This window comes from Triturus cristatus, chromosome 1_2 (genome assembly GCF_964204655.1).
Source record: "Triturus cristatus chromosome 1_2, aTriCri1.1, whole genome shotgun sequence".
Taxonomy (NCBI): Eukaryota; Metazoa; Chordata; class Amphibia; order Caudata; family Salamandridae; genus Triturus; species Triturus cristatus.
The window spans coordinates 450358696-450372630 of record NC_140580.1 but is presented as its reverse complement, the minus strand read 5'-3'; the positions used below and the strand labels follow the sequence as shown (position 1 = coordinate 450372630).

Here is a 13935-nt window from a genome sequence, read left to right as displayed (position 1 = left end):
GTCACAATCCAGAATACTGGATACCAGATCTCGGAGGGACACAACACCTTGCTGTGGTTCACAGGATAGAGTAGCCGTGGGGAGGCCACAAGTAGCAAGCAAGGACAGTCCAGCCCGACCAGCTCGGCCCCGGGATGGGAAGCAGCAACACCTCGACGTGACCCTTCAGCCACACAGCTCCCCGCACTTACTCACTCGCAACACCTCCTTCCGCTTCCCCAGCCCGATGCTCCCGAGCCCAGCACACAAACGGATCCCAATGTCACGGGGCCTGGACGCAGGAGGCAGCAACTCCCCAAACGTGGTTAGCTGTGTATGCCCATACGCCACGTCCGCCAGCCAGCCCCTCACCGTGGGTACCCCTCTCCTACCCCAATGAATCGCCACCCGCCGCTTAGCAAAGAGCAGGAGCAATGCGTGCAGCCTGCGCAGCTGTGGCGGGGTGTCTGACATAACCTAAGAGCCCAAGCAGGGGGGAAGGGGCGTCCGAGCGGCCCGCAATCTGGTTGACTAGGAGAAAAACCCGAGCCCAATAAGCCTCCAGCTTCGGGCAAGACCATGCTATGTGCAAAAACGAGGCCAGGGCAGATCCACAGAGCCAGCATTCATCCGTCTCTCTCAGCCCCATTCGTTTTAGGTTGACGGGGGTTCTATAAAAGCGATGCAAGTACTTAAAATGTATGAGCCGCAACCTGTAGTTCGGCGACAGCTCAGTGAGCTGCCCACAGCAGAACTCCCATTGCTCTTCAGTTAACTCAGGTTGGAGCTCCTCATTCCAACCCAGCATAGACCTGGGCGCCCCCACCAGTCCCGCGTTTTGCATATGGCGATATATACGGGTTACCAATTTCCGGGGAGACGGGGAGCCCACCACAGCCTCCAAGGCCCTAAAGACTGGCGGCGCGTCAGGGAACTCACCAGATAGCGCCCGGCATGCCGCACGCAGTTTGTGATACAGAAACGATTCGGCAAAGGACACCCCACCCCCATCCTCGGACACCGGAGGAGACATGAATTTACCCTCAGGAAAGAGGTCCGCAAAGGTGCGAAGATGCAACTTGGCAACGAGGTGGCCGGCTATGCCATCAGCGACGCAGGGCAGCATCGGGTTATGCATCAGAGGGAGCGATGGAGCAAACAGCGGGACTTTCGCCCTCCTGCGCAATTCCTCCCACACCCATTGCAGCATCCCAGCCGTGTCAACATCCGCTCTAGGGCGCCGTGCCTTTGCACAGATCGCCACACCCAGCGGGAGGGGCGCAACCGCATCCCGCTTCACCGCAACGTGGGGTTGATAGGGGGTAGGGTGAGCCCAAAAATGTAAGAACTGAGCCTGCGCACAGAGGGCATACAGCTTCATGTCGGGGGCACCCATGCCCCCCCGCCGCAACGGCAGCACCAGCGTTTCCCACGCCACCCTAGCCTGCCCACACCAGCGCCACCAGATGGGACCGCAAAGTGGCAAAGAAGCGCGACGTGAGTGGGATAGGTATATTGACGAATAGGTAAAGGAACTTGGGCAGCACTATCATTTTTGTCAAAGCGATCCGCCCAGTTAGCGACGGGGGCAGGGAAGTCCATAGTCTTACTTTCTCACTCAGCCACATTATTGCTCTGCCAAAGTTAAGGGTCCAGATTTCTTGTAGATCCCGGCTAATCCAAATCCCCAAATATTTAACCGCCTCCGCTTCCCAGTGCAGAGGGTATTCGGAGGACACCTCTGCGGTGCCGTCCGTGAGGGGAAAGATTACCGATTTAGACCAGTTAATGGAGATGCCCGCGAGGCCTTCAAAGCGGACAAATTCCCGCAAGACTGGATCCAAATTGTCCGCAGGATTAATGAGATAAAGGGGGACCTCGTCCGCGTAGAGCGATATGAGAAGATTCCTGGAGCTGAAGCCTATACCTGCTGTGTGATGTTGCCTAATTCTGGCTGCCAGCAGTTCCATAGCTATGGCAAACAGCAGCGGGGAGAGAGGGCACCCCTGCCTAGCACCTCGCCGGATAGGGAACGGCGCTGACACCAGTCCGTTGACCCGCACTCTGGCCATCGGCATTGTGTAGAGCAAACGGATTTTCCGAAGGAACAGCGTGCTGAACCCCATCCGTTCCAAGATAAGAAATAAATAGGGCCATTCGAGAGTATCAAATGCCTTAGTGGCATCTAAGAACACCACGGCAGCCCGGACCTCAGGGTGCAGGTAATGCAACGCGGCGAAGACCGTTCGCAGATTGTGGGAGGTTGCTCTTCCCGGTATAAAACCGGATTGATCCGGTAGCGCGATCAACGGCAACATTGGCTGCACCCGGTTCGCGAGCAGCTTTGCAAGATTTTCATGTCAACGTTAATCAGAGACAAGGGTCGATAGGAGTTGAGATCGTCAGTCGGTTTATCCGGCTTTAGCAATGTAATGATCAGCGCCTCACGCATGGTGGCAGGCAACACCCCCTTTTCCAAGGCCTCCTTATATACCGCCAACAGCCGAGGCGACAGCTCTTCCGCGTACGCCTTGTAGAATGCTGTTGTCAGGCCATCCGGCCCCGGCGCCTTGTCTGGTGGTAAACTCTTTATAACCTGTGCCACGTCTCTCGCATCTATTGGAAGGTCCATGTATTCTGTGTTTATTGTTGAACCATACCAACGCTATGGAGTCAAGGAAGGATGCAAGCCCCTCCGGGCCCTCATCCTGGGTGTTGGTATACAGTTGAGAGTAAAACTCAGAGAATGCACCTACAATGTCCCCCTTGTCATGGAGAAGCTCGCCCGCCGCCGTGCGCAGTTCATGGATATATGTCGCGGTTCGCGGCTGCCTGACCATATTTGCCAATGCCTTCCCGGGGCGCCCACCCTCGCCATACCGTCTGGCCTCCGCATATTTCCCTAAGAACTTGACCTCACGCATCGCCTCCTCGTCATACTCCAATAGTTTGGTTTTCAACTGCCCCGTCACCTCCGACCCACCACCCTCGAAGAAGTCGCGCTCAAGTTGTTTGATATCGGCTTCCAGCGTTGCCAGGGTGCCTCGTATCTCCTTCAGCACCCCGGCCTGCCGGGCTATACATTGGCCCCGAATAACTGCCTTGAAGGCCTCCCACAAAGTCGCCACCTCGGCCACGGAACCCACATTGCGCTCAAAATAGTCAGTGATGTCAGTTCTTATCTCCTCTCTGAACGCATCATCAAGTAGTGCGTGCGGCGGGAGCCGCCACAAACGCCGGGAAAGGATCGCCAGGGATAAGCAATTTCAACATGCAGGGTGCATGATCAGAGAGCGAGCGGGGCATATGTTCCACCTGCGTCGTCCACAGTGCGACATCCCGCGACACCATCCAGAAGTCTAGACGGGACCACGCGCCCCCATGAGCCGATGTACAAGTACCCTCCCTCAGGCCCGCGTGTCTCACTCGCCACACATCAACCAGCGCTCCATCCTCCAAGATCTCCCTTAGCGCAGAACTCGCCAATGGATTCAAAGTGCGAGCCACCCCCACCCTGTCTGTTTTTGTCATCGAGTACGGCATTGAAATCGCCTCCCCACACAATCGTACCGCAGCCTGTAGCTTTCACCCGCCCCCAGAGCTTATGATAAAAGCCTGGGGAGTCCACGTTAGGCCCATACACCGCCACAAATACCACGGACACGCCGCAGACCATGTCCTGAACCAGCACATACCTGCCTTCCGGGTCACAGTGGACCGGGCCCTCCCGCCAATCCAGCCCACGACTTATTAAGATCGCCACCCCCCCGGGCATAGTTGGAGTATATAGCCGAATAGATGTGTCCCCATCTGGTGTGGCGCAGCCTTTGGGCGGGGGCGGTGTTCAAATGAGTTTCCTGCAGGAAGCAGACATCCACCCCTTGGCGCACCAGATAAGCATGCACTAACCTAGCCTTCCGATGGTCGTTGAGCCCCCGAATATTCCAGGTTAGGCAATTCAAAGTTTTATCTACTCTCGGCATTCCACATACTTATTAAGTAAATTGCAATAGGACATGTTGACATTAATCAGATCGCGCGCTTCGGACACCATACAGAGAGCATGTAATAAAGGCTGGCAGGGAACAGAAAAACCAAACTAAACCAACCATCCACCCGCTCCAACCGGGTCGTAGATTAACCAACCCCAAACTTCTCCCAAATCAGCAGTAGAGAAACAAGGGAACATTCCCAAAGGGGTGAGGCTGTGCCGGCTACTCCCCCGTGTGGAACGGGGTGGCCGGAAGTTCTGCAGGGGATCCCAGCCACACAAAACCTAATAATGGACATCTGACCATGGCAGCAGGTGGAACCAATTTAACCCAAGGCAGCACAAGTGCACCACCCCCGACAATGGACAGGGAGCCATAATCAAATAAAAACCATGTCCCTTAGGAGACACTGGATAGGCCACGCGGCTACTCATTGTCACTTAATCTGCTGTCTGTGGTCTCCACCGTCTTCTTGGGTTTCTGCACGGATTTGCGGCCCACGTGTTTGGCAAATTTCATCGCCTCTTTTGCATCCGTGAAGAAATGGGCAGTCCCCTCAAACGCCACCTTCAACTTAGCCGGGTAGAGGAGCGAGTACGGAATCTGCGCCTGCAGAAGGAGACGCTTTGCCGGCAGAAACTCCCGGCGGGCAGCCTGGACAGCCGGGGTGAAATCAGGGTAGAAGGCAATCGTTTTGCCCCTGTGCGTGATGGCACCTTTGTCCCTTGCCAGTCTGAGGATCTGATCACGGTCTTGGTAGTTCAAGAGTCTCGCTATTATGGGCCGGGGTGGCGCCCCGACCGGGGGCCTCTGCCCCAGTGACCTGTGTGCTTTCTCAAAAACCGCCGAGAGATCAGGATCGAATAGTTCATGCAGGAGTTCGGTGATATAGGTCTCCATTTTCGTTATGGCTGTGGTCTCCGGAACCCCCGTGATTCGTAGATTGTTGCGCCGGGACCGCGCTTCGAAGTCCTCATTCTTGGCACGAATTATTCCCTGCAGCTTGTCTATATGGAGGAGCTGGTCTTTCGTCTCCACTTGGAACTCATGGAACTCCGATTGGCGAGCTTCCAGCGTGTCCAGCCGCGTCTCGTGTGTCGCCACCTGCGTTTTTACAGAATCCAATTGGCTGGTGAGGGTATCCAGCTTTGAGTCGATATTGCGGAGGCTAGAGCGCATCTCGAGCATCAATGTGCGTAGGTCTTCGCCTTGGTCGCTCACGGTCCGGTCGCACCCGTCCGCCACCTGGGGCTCCTGCTCCAACTCCCCTTGGCGCGTGGATCTCTTATGATCAAAGTTCAGCTTCGGCTGCTAAGAGTCGTGCTTTCCCATGGTTAAGAGGGCCCCACTGGGTCTACTATCAATGGGCCCCCAGCTTCCTCCGCAGCCGATCTGCGACAGGCCACCTGCGCACCTGTCCAGCACTCCTGTTCACTGGCCCCAGAGCGACAGACAGAGGCACAAACGACCACCACCTGGTGAGTCACCGCACAGCCTCCAAGCTCGTCAGACTTGCCGTCAAGGCCTCCACAGGATTGCTCTAGTTCAGCTCACCGCAATGAACCAGCCCCCCGCTCGGAGTCCAGAGTTCGACTGCCCAAACCCTCCGTGCGCACCATAAGGAGGAGGCCCACCCTGCACCTCCGTTTCCAACAGCCGGACTTACAGCTCACCTCCTGTGCCACGGTGACGACGCATCCGCTCCCTCCAGCCTCACCTCCGCATCACATGAGTCTGCTACCAGCCGCTCCCGGTCATCACAGGCCGCCGCCTTCTCCACCGGGGCTCCGGGCCGCTCCCGGCGTAGCGCTGCTCACCCAGCAGCACACCGTTTCTCTGCGGCTCCCGGCAGCGATCCCAAAATGGCAGCCACCACCCTCAGAATCCGCCTCTCGCCGCGGGGCCGTCCACCCCACTTCTCAGGCTTCCCAGTGCAGCAGACGCAGAGCAAGTGCCTCACCAGTCACCGCCTTCGCCGTCCAGATCCGCACTTAAGCAGGTTTCGTCCACAGCGGCTAGCGACGGCTCGGCGGCGAACAGCCGTCCAGCTTCGCGGCTCCACACGGTTCCACACTCCGCCAGATCTCCCACGTATGGCCTCGTCCTCAGGCTCCAGCAGACGGCGCAGCCCAAACTCCAGGGACCTCCGAGCAGTGCGACTCCACTCACGCACAGGCCCCGTCCGCGGCGCCCGCCCCGGGCTCAATTTCCAGCTACCCCCAACCAGGCTCCAGCAGGCGCCTCCGCCGGGTCCGCCTCCAGGCTTCGTGGGTCTCTCTCGCCCTCCGGGCGATTATAGGCGGGAGTGTTCTGCCTTCTTCGATTCCTCGCCGCCACCTGCTCGTTGTCTGCCGGTTTTGGCAGCGTGGGCTCACCCCGATGTGCAGGATAAAGGAAGGATTTTAGTCCGGCCGGCGGAGCACACTCAAAGAGCGGCCATCACGCTGCTCAGCAGGCCAGGGCTACCACACTTGCTGCCACAGCGAGGCCTTGCACCAGGCGCATTGGACCCCATCCAAGGGACACCAAACAGGACCCCCCTGGTCACCCCCCCCCCCCCCCCCCCCACTCCCATTGTGCGATTCGCAATCCTGAAGGATTGAAGCCAGGCTTATGTGTATTCAATAGGATCTTTCCCTTCCATTCCGTCTGGCAGATTTAGAATGCGCAGTTTGCTGCGCCTGGAGTGCCCTTCCAGGTCGTCTGTTTTTTCCTCTAGTATCGCTACTATGGCCTGCAGATCTTTCATGGAGTCCTGTTGTGCTTTGGCCTGGGGTTGCAGTGTGGACAGGGCTTTTTCTCCGTCCGCTACCTTGTCCACCAATCTCCGGGGGGTAGTCTCGCAACAGGTTAAGATTAGTGGCTAAGGTGCAGAATCTCCATGGTGACTCGTGAGTGCTCTATGACCGCTATGACCATGTCGGGCTTGTCTGACATGGCGGAGTTAGTTTGGGTTTGTGGCCTGGGCCTCTTGGATTGGGATTTAGATTTCGTCGGATTGGGGGGGGCTGGGGCCCCCGGTTGCTTTTGGGTGTCCCATGGTCATGGGCTGGTTGCGTGGCCGCTGCTCTCCTCTATAGCCTGCGGGCGTGGGGCGTCTGCAGTGTTCTGTTGGCGGTCTAGCTCAGGTGAAGACAGGTTAATGGGAATCTCCAATCTAATCCCCTGGGTGGCGTGGGTCGAACAGGTAGTTCACTCCAGTGACTATGGGTGGGCGCACTGCCGGGCCTCCGCCGTGTCTTCACTAGTTCCTCATACCATTTGGTGTGGTTGCAGACTGTTTTCCTTCTGTACGTGGGCGCTGATTTAGGTGGGGTAAGTGGGAGGTGTGGTGCCTGTTCTGGGCTCACCTTTATGTGCTCCCTGTCAAAGGCCCGGTGAGCCTGGGCTTTCCTGGTTCTGTAATTGGGCGCTGGGGCCACAATTGGTTAGTTGTGGGCCTGTGCTTCTCGCCCTATTGGCCTGTTCCCAGCAGCACTGGTTGTTCAGGTCACTCCCAGCTCGGTGCCTGCCTCTGCACGTTCTTCCCTAGGGGCGTAGCGTCTCCACCGTGGCCTAGTGTTGCGGTTCGGTGCCAGGGCTATGGTCTTATGCCTGAGGGCCTGTTTCTTTGTGCTAATCCTCCCGCGTTGGCAGCAGCTACCTGGGGCCTCTGAATTGTCTAGTCCTGGTCACCTCCGTCTATGTGCCAGTGGCTGTGGCCTGGCACACAAGGCAGTTCAGACACCATATATGGGATGCTGAGGGCCCTGCTGCCCCCCCCCCCCCTCCTTCCTCACACAATCCGCGTGCTTGTAGCCCCCCCCCCCCCCCGGGGTCCCCCGGCATCTGTTGCGTTTGGGGTTTCAAGTCCTTCTAGTAATTGAGTCTGTGGGGAGGGAGGGAGGGGGGGGGGGGGTTGTTGCAGGGCCCGCTGGGGAGGCGGGTGGGTAAGAGGTTTGGACTCACCGGTGGCCTGCGGGCAGAACGGTCTTGCTGCTCACTTGATCTTGACCTGGTGCAGCCTCTCCTACATGGATCGGTGTCTGCTTGGGGCCTCCAGCAGTCACTGGGAGGTTCCTGCTATTTGCTTCCCAGGGCCCTTTCGACGATTGGTGCGGCCTTTTCTGACCGATGTGAGTGATCAGGTGTATGCAGTCGCACACAATCACTAGTCCGCGCTTTACGCGCCTTTATAGAGACCTCGCAGTGGATCCTCTGTGGCAGGACCTTTGTCCTCTGACCTTCTGCTCCTCAGTTGGGGGCCGCACATAAGCCTTCCGCCTGCGATTATTGGTGGGTCGCACCTGCCGTGGTGCCAGGATCACGATGCTCGCCAGTGTCGCCTGGCCGTCTCCAGTAGATGCTGGTCGGTCGCTATTTTGGAGTGCGGCATCCCAGCCTTGTGGCTGCCCAAGTGCGCCCGATCGCCTCCCGTCTTCGCACTGCTTTAATGCCAGTTGGTGCCTCATCCGTTAAGGGACTGCGTATGAGCCCCCTGGCCAGTTACGAAGCCCCCACTTTGGCGGATGGATGGTGCTTGTCGGACACTTGAGCGGAGCCTCTGGGAAACGCTACTGCCATTGTTCGTGGTTAAGCCACGACCCCTCCTATAGGCGCATTTATGTTACGACATATATTTCTGGATAAAGATGCACCAGGAACAATCACATTGCCAAAATGCACACAAGGTCACTGGTGACATTTCCTCATGCTCCATTAAGCAGCTGTAGTGTAGAATACATACTGGACATTTACCCAAGGAGGTAGCCCTTAGTAATAAACCAGTAGAAGTATTCCACTTTGATATTTTGTGAAACTGTGGTCTGGTTACGTCGCAGATGCAGTTTCTTTGCGGCAAAGTCACTCGCACAGCAACTGACGCATCTTCAGACACACTGACATTTAGTCATTCACTCAAACATGCACTCCCTGACATCCCCTTCAAACGCTCACAGACACTCATGCATCTACTCAGACCCACTGAGACTCATGCACCCACTCACAGAGCCATTCAGACACACATGTACGTGCTCTTGGAGACACACTCAAACCACTCAAGCGCTCATGGAGGCGCTCTCAAACCCACTCATGGAGGCGCTCTCAAACCCACTCATGCACCCAGTGGGACAATTATGCAGCCCCTCCCAGACGCACTCGCATATCCACCCACAGACCCAATGACGCTCATGCACTCAATCACATACTCTCTCAAAGGTTACAGTTAGAAAATACAATTTTAAAAAACCTCAAATTCATTAAAAAAACAAAGGTTATGAGATGGTATAGTTGGGAAAATAACATTGAAAAAAACAGACATTAACACAAAAAAAGGTTGCAGGGACATTTTAATTAGGAAATAGAATTTAAAGAGCCTTAGAAATTCACTGAAAAAAGACAAAGGATACAAGGACGTTTTAGTCATGCTCAGATTTCACATGTACAAAACCAGTGAAATTCAGCAGTTAGCTCAGGTAACTAACTATAATCTATGCCCCTGCAATACACTGCTTATGACCACAATTATTATCTCACTCATGACCTGGTCCGTAACATCACTCATGACATCACTGACATTATCCACACAACCACTCGCGTACCCTTTAACAGACCCACACAGCCTCTCGCCCGCCCATGCAACCACTCGCCCGCCCATGCAACCACTCGCCCGCCCATGCAACCACTCGCCCGCCCATGCAACCACTCGCCCGCCCATGCAACCACTCGCCCGCCCATGCAACCACTCGCCCGCCCATGCAACCACTCGCCCGCCCATGCAACCACTCGCCCGCCCATGCAACCACTCGCCCGCCCATGCAACCACTCGCCCGCCCATGCAACCACTCGCCCGCCCATGCAACCACTCGCCCGCCCATGCAACCACTCGCCCGCCCATGCAACCACGCAACCACTCACACCCACTAAAAGAGCCACGCAACCACTCACGCCCACTAAAAGAGCCACGCAACCACTCACACACCCACAGCAGATGCCCACTCACCCATTCATACTGCCACTCATACACCCCCTCGCCCCTACAGCCCCTCGGGCACCCCCTCGCCCCTACAGCCCCTCGGGCACCCCCTCGCCCCTACAGCCCCTCGGGCACCCCCTCGCCCCTACAGCCCCTCGGGCACCCCCTCGCCCCTACAGCCCCTCGGGCACCCCCTCGCCCCTACAGCCCCTCGGGCACCCCCTCGCCCCTACAGCCCCTCGGGCACCCCCTCGCCACAGCCCCTCGGGCACCCCCTCACTGATCGTCACACACATCACATACGTCAAATACTATTACTCTCGTAGTACACCTAGTATACTAATCTAACTTTTGTAATAGGTTAGTAAATATGTTTAACACTCAACTCTTAACCTCAGTTGATGATTTAATCAGTCATATCATTGACCATGTCATGAGTGATGTAATATGTGAGGTCCTAAGCAGTGCATTGCAAGGGCATAATTTATATTTAGCGGAGGTAACTAGAACTGCTGAATTTCAATGCTTTTGTACCAGTGAAATCTGAGCTTAACTATAAAGTTCCTGTAACCTTTGTGGGTTTTTTTAGCGAATATATTGATTACCTACTGGCGGTCGCCAGCAGGTAGTTGTAGTTGGGACCTAGTTTTCATTGGAAAAGTTTTTTTGTTTTGCTGCTGACTTTGGGGCTGTTGGATAAATCTCCATGAAATTTTCAAAACTAGTTTGCCATTCACTTAGCTTCATTTGGGAAGGTGTCTGGGTAATTTGTCAAGCGGGGGCTGAGAAAAGGGGGGGGGGGGGGGGTACCAAAACATGTTTCCCCATGCAATTTCCCATAGGGATTTTGAACATGACTACAACCCAAACCCTTTAACAGAATTATACCAAATTTGACAGAAAGCTAGATCTTGGGCAAGAAAAGTGCTTTTTGTAATTTGGTAAAAATCGATTCAGTAGTTTTGGATTTATTAAAGAAAAACTATGTATATCTAGGGATGTGAAGCCTTCACAGATCCGACAGCTCTCATGACAAGATCTGATTGGCTGCCTCCACTTCAACCAGGAAGTGGTGGCAGCCAACTCTAGTCTTGGAACCCAGCCCAATTCCCCCAAATGCTTTAAAAATGGAAGGGGGAAGGGTAGGGATACACAGACCCCTTAAACCTGTTTTTTTTTTTTTTTTTTTAATGACCCTAGTAGGGCTGGATCCCGGGGGATCGTGTGCAATATAATTGGTTGGGGGGTCCCCCCCCCCCCCCTCGCAGAGCCATTAAGGGCTTTTGGGACCCCCCGGGCCAGCTTATGCTATGTCCCAGGGTGCCTGTGTTTTTAAATTGCTTTCGAAAAGCGAGATCAAAGCTCCCAACAATCAAGAGCAAATACAAAGGCTTCTCCTAAATGATAGAAGCTTTAAAAATGCTCCAGACCGCTGGAAGCGGAATTCAGATCTGTTTCCCTGTCTGCAGTGATGCTGGCGGGGAAACCGACCTTTCTATTGCTCCGCCCACAGGGAGCAGCATTTTTAGCTGCTACCTGCAGACAGGAGCAATGCTGACTCTAGCTGGGTGCAGGAGCTGGCTGGCTCCTTGGGGCTCCCCCTGCGGCCCCCAACAAGGGCATGGGGGAAGGCACCCTCCCTTCGTTGGCCGGGCCCTGGAGGAGGGGGATGGAGTCCCGGGTCCAATATCGTCCCACGCAAGAGGGCTGTTTGCCTCTCTGCCGATTTACAAAAGGTACTGGGCACTGGGGGATGGGGTTCATAGGGTTAAATTCAGCCCGATGGGGTCCCCCAGCATCGAAATTGGCCCAGTGGTGGGGTGGTCTGTAGCCTTCCCCCCCCCCCCCCCCTCCTCCCCCCCCCCCCCCCCTCCCCCCCAAAAAAAAAAATTGGGACAGGGGATGAGGTCCCCAGGGCCGACATCAGTGCAGGGAGAGAGGCTGTGTGCTGTGTGAAATTCACTGGAAAAACAAAGATTACAGGGACGTTGTAGTTGGGAAATAACATTTTAAAACACATAGAAACCTGAAACTCGAGGTTACTGCGTCAGTATAGATGTGAAATACAATTTTAAAAAACTTAGAAATTCAATTAAAAATCTACGGAAATTCAACGGTTAGAGAGGTGTTAGTTGGGTTCCGACATACACAGCCATAGAAATTCAGCAGTCATAGTTAATTACCTCAAGTAATTAAACCTTGTTCCCCAAGGTAACTATAATTTGTGCCCTTGCCATGCACTGCTAAGTACCTGACACATTACATTACTCGTGACCTTCTATGACATAATTGATCATCACTTCAACATTTGCTGTAAAATTACTGATGAGAAAGCTGTGCATGATGGGGTTCGAGTTATCGTTATTTTAGTACACAAGTTAGTTACTTGAGGTGTGTGTGTGTATATGTGGATGTGTGCGTGTATGTATGTGTGTATATATGTGTGTGTGTGTATGTATGTGTGTGTATATATATATATATATATATATATATATATCCAAGACTATTCCCGCCTCCGCCATAGAAACGGGTCTGACACATGCTCGGGACCTCTCCAGGTAGGCTTTATTCACCACTCAGAAAGGTACAAAGTCACAAAATAAAACACCTGGCAGACGCGTTTCGGCGAATGCCTTCCTCATTGCCAGCATTGTGTTTCACAAAGTTAATTTGAATGGGGCTTTTCATACTGTATGGTGTCATCCTATTGGTCCTCATGCAACCAATCAGAGAGCTTGCTGGTGAAATCTCTATTTTCAGTATGGTAGTCAATTGCGCTGACGATCTTGAAGTCCCTGTTGTCAAGTGACATCTGAAAACTCCCTTTGCAACGAGGTTTGTAGGCAGTTCCGTTCAGCGAACGTAGGTTGAGTAACCGGTTCGCGCATTAAGTAATGCGCTGACGATGTCAGCTGTAAGGCTGCCCACTCTTCATTGCGGGGTCGTTGATGGCGATAATGTTTGCCTGGAGGTGTCCCGTTCAACAACGATTTGCTGCTCTCTCCCCGATACCTCAATCCATGTCTCGGCCAGGGGGGCGCCGCCTTGTGCATTCAGCACTTTCACCAAAGAGTTTGTCGGCGTCGGCGGAGCTCCAGAACGAGAGGCGTGTCAGTAATGCAGCGCCGACCGCTGCCACAATATCCAAGACTATTCCCGCCTCCGCCATAGAAACGGGTCTGACACATGCTCGGGACCTCTCCAGGTAGGCTTTATTCACCACTCAGAAAGGTACAAAGTCACAAAATAAAACACCTGGCAGACGCGTTTCGGCAATATATATATGTATATAATCGCCTATTACCCAGTAAGTTAGTTGGGTATGCATCATAGACAGTGCATTTTTGATTTGCTAATAACCTTGGCCCCATTTGACAAATCTTTAAGAAACTTTCCAAAAATAAACTTCATCCACCTCAGCTACTTCCTAGAAAGTTTCAGGGTGATCTATCAAATGGGGGTTGAGAGGAAAAAAGGGGGGTCTCGAAACCTGAAATCAAAAATTGAGCCCTGTGATTGGCTGAGAGGCAAGTTTTTTCCGTGTGTCTCCACGCTCTTGCGAGCACTCTTATTGGCTGGCTTTTGGAGTATTGGAAATGAAATCATGGCCATTACTGTTCACTGTGAAAATTTTGAGGTGTTGTGGAAATGAAGTAAAAAAAAGCTATATAAGGGGGTAGCAGAAGGGCGGGCTGCCTTATGAGTAGGAATGGTATTGTGATGCTTGTATTTTAGAGCAACTGTGCAAGAGAAGTAGTGGGATGTGCATATAGTTAATTCTTACTTTAAAAAAAATGTTATGATCTTGTGGGAGTCTCGCTGGATTGTATACAAGAAAAGGGGGTAATGGAAATCTAGATATTTTCAGTTAAAATGCCAATTTCATTATAAAAGTAGCTCTTGCGAGACGTTCGCAAGCATACGCACGGAGGACTGTGCACCTGTCTCTCTCGACATGGCCATTGGTATGAAGGCATCATGGATCTCGCGAGTCATTAAAAGAAGTAAAAA

General features: G+C 53.9%; 1 protein-coding gene across 2 annotated transcripts in view; it reads left to right on the top strand.

The window, feature by feature from the left end:
- The window catches only part of BTAF1 (B-TFIID TATA-box binding protein associated factor 1), an 852875-nt gene that overhangs the window by 142495 nt on the left and 696445 nt on the right, over window positions 1-13935 (top strand). The gene's annotated exons all lie outside the window — the stretch shown is intronic.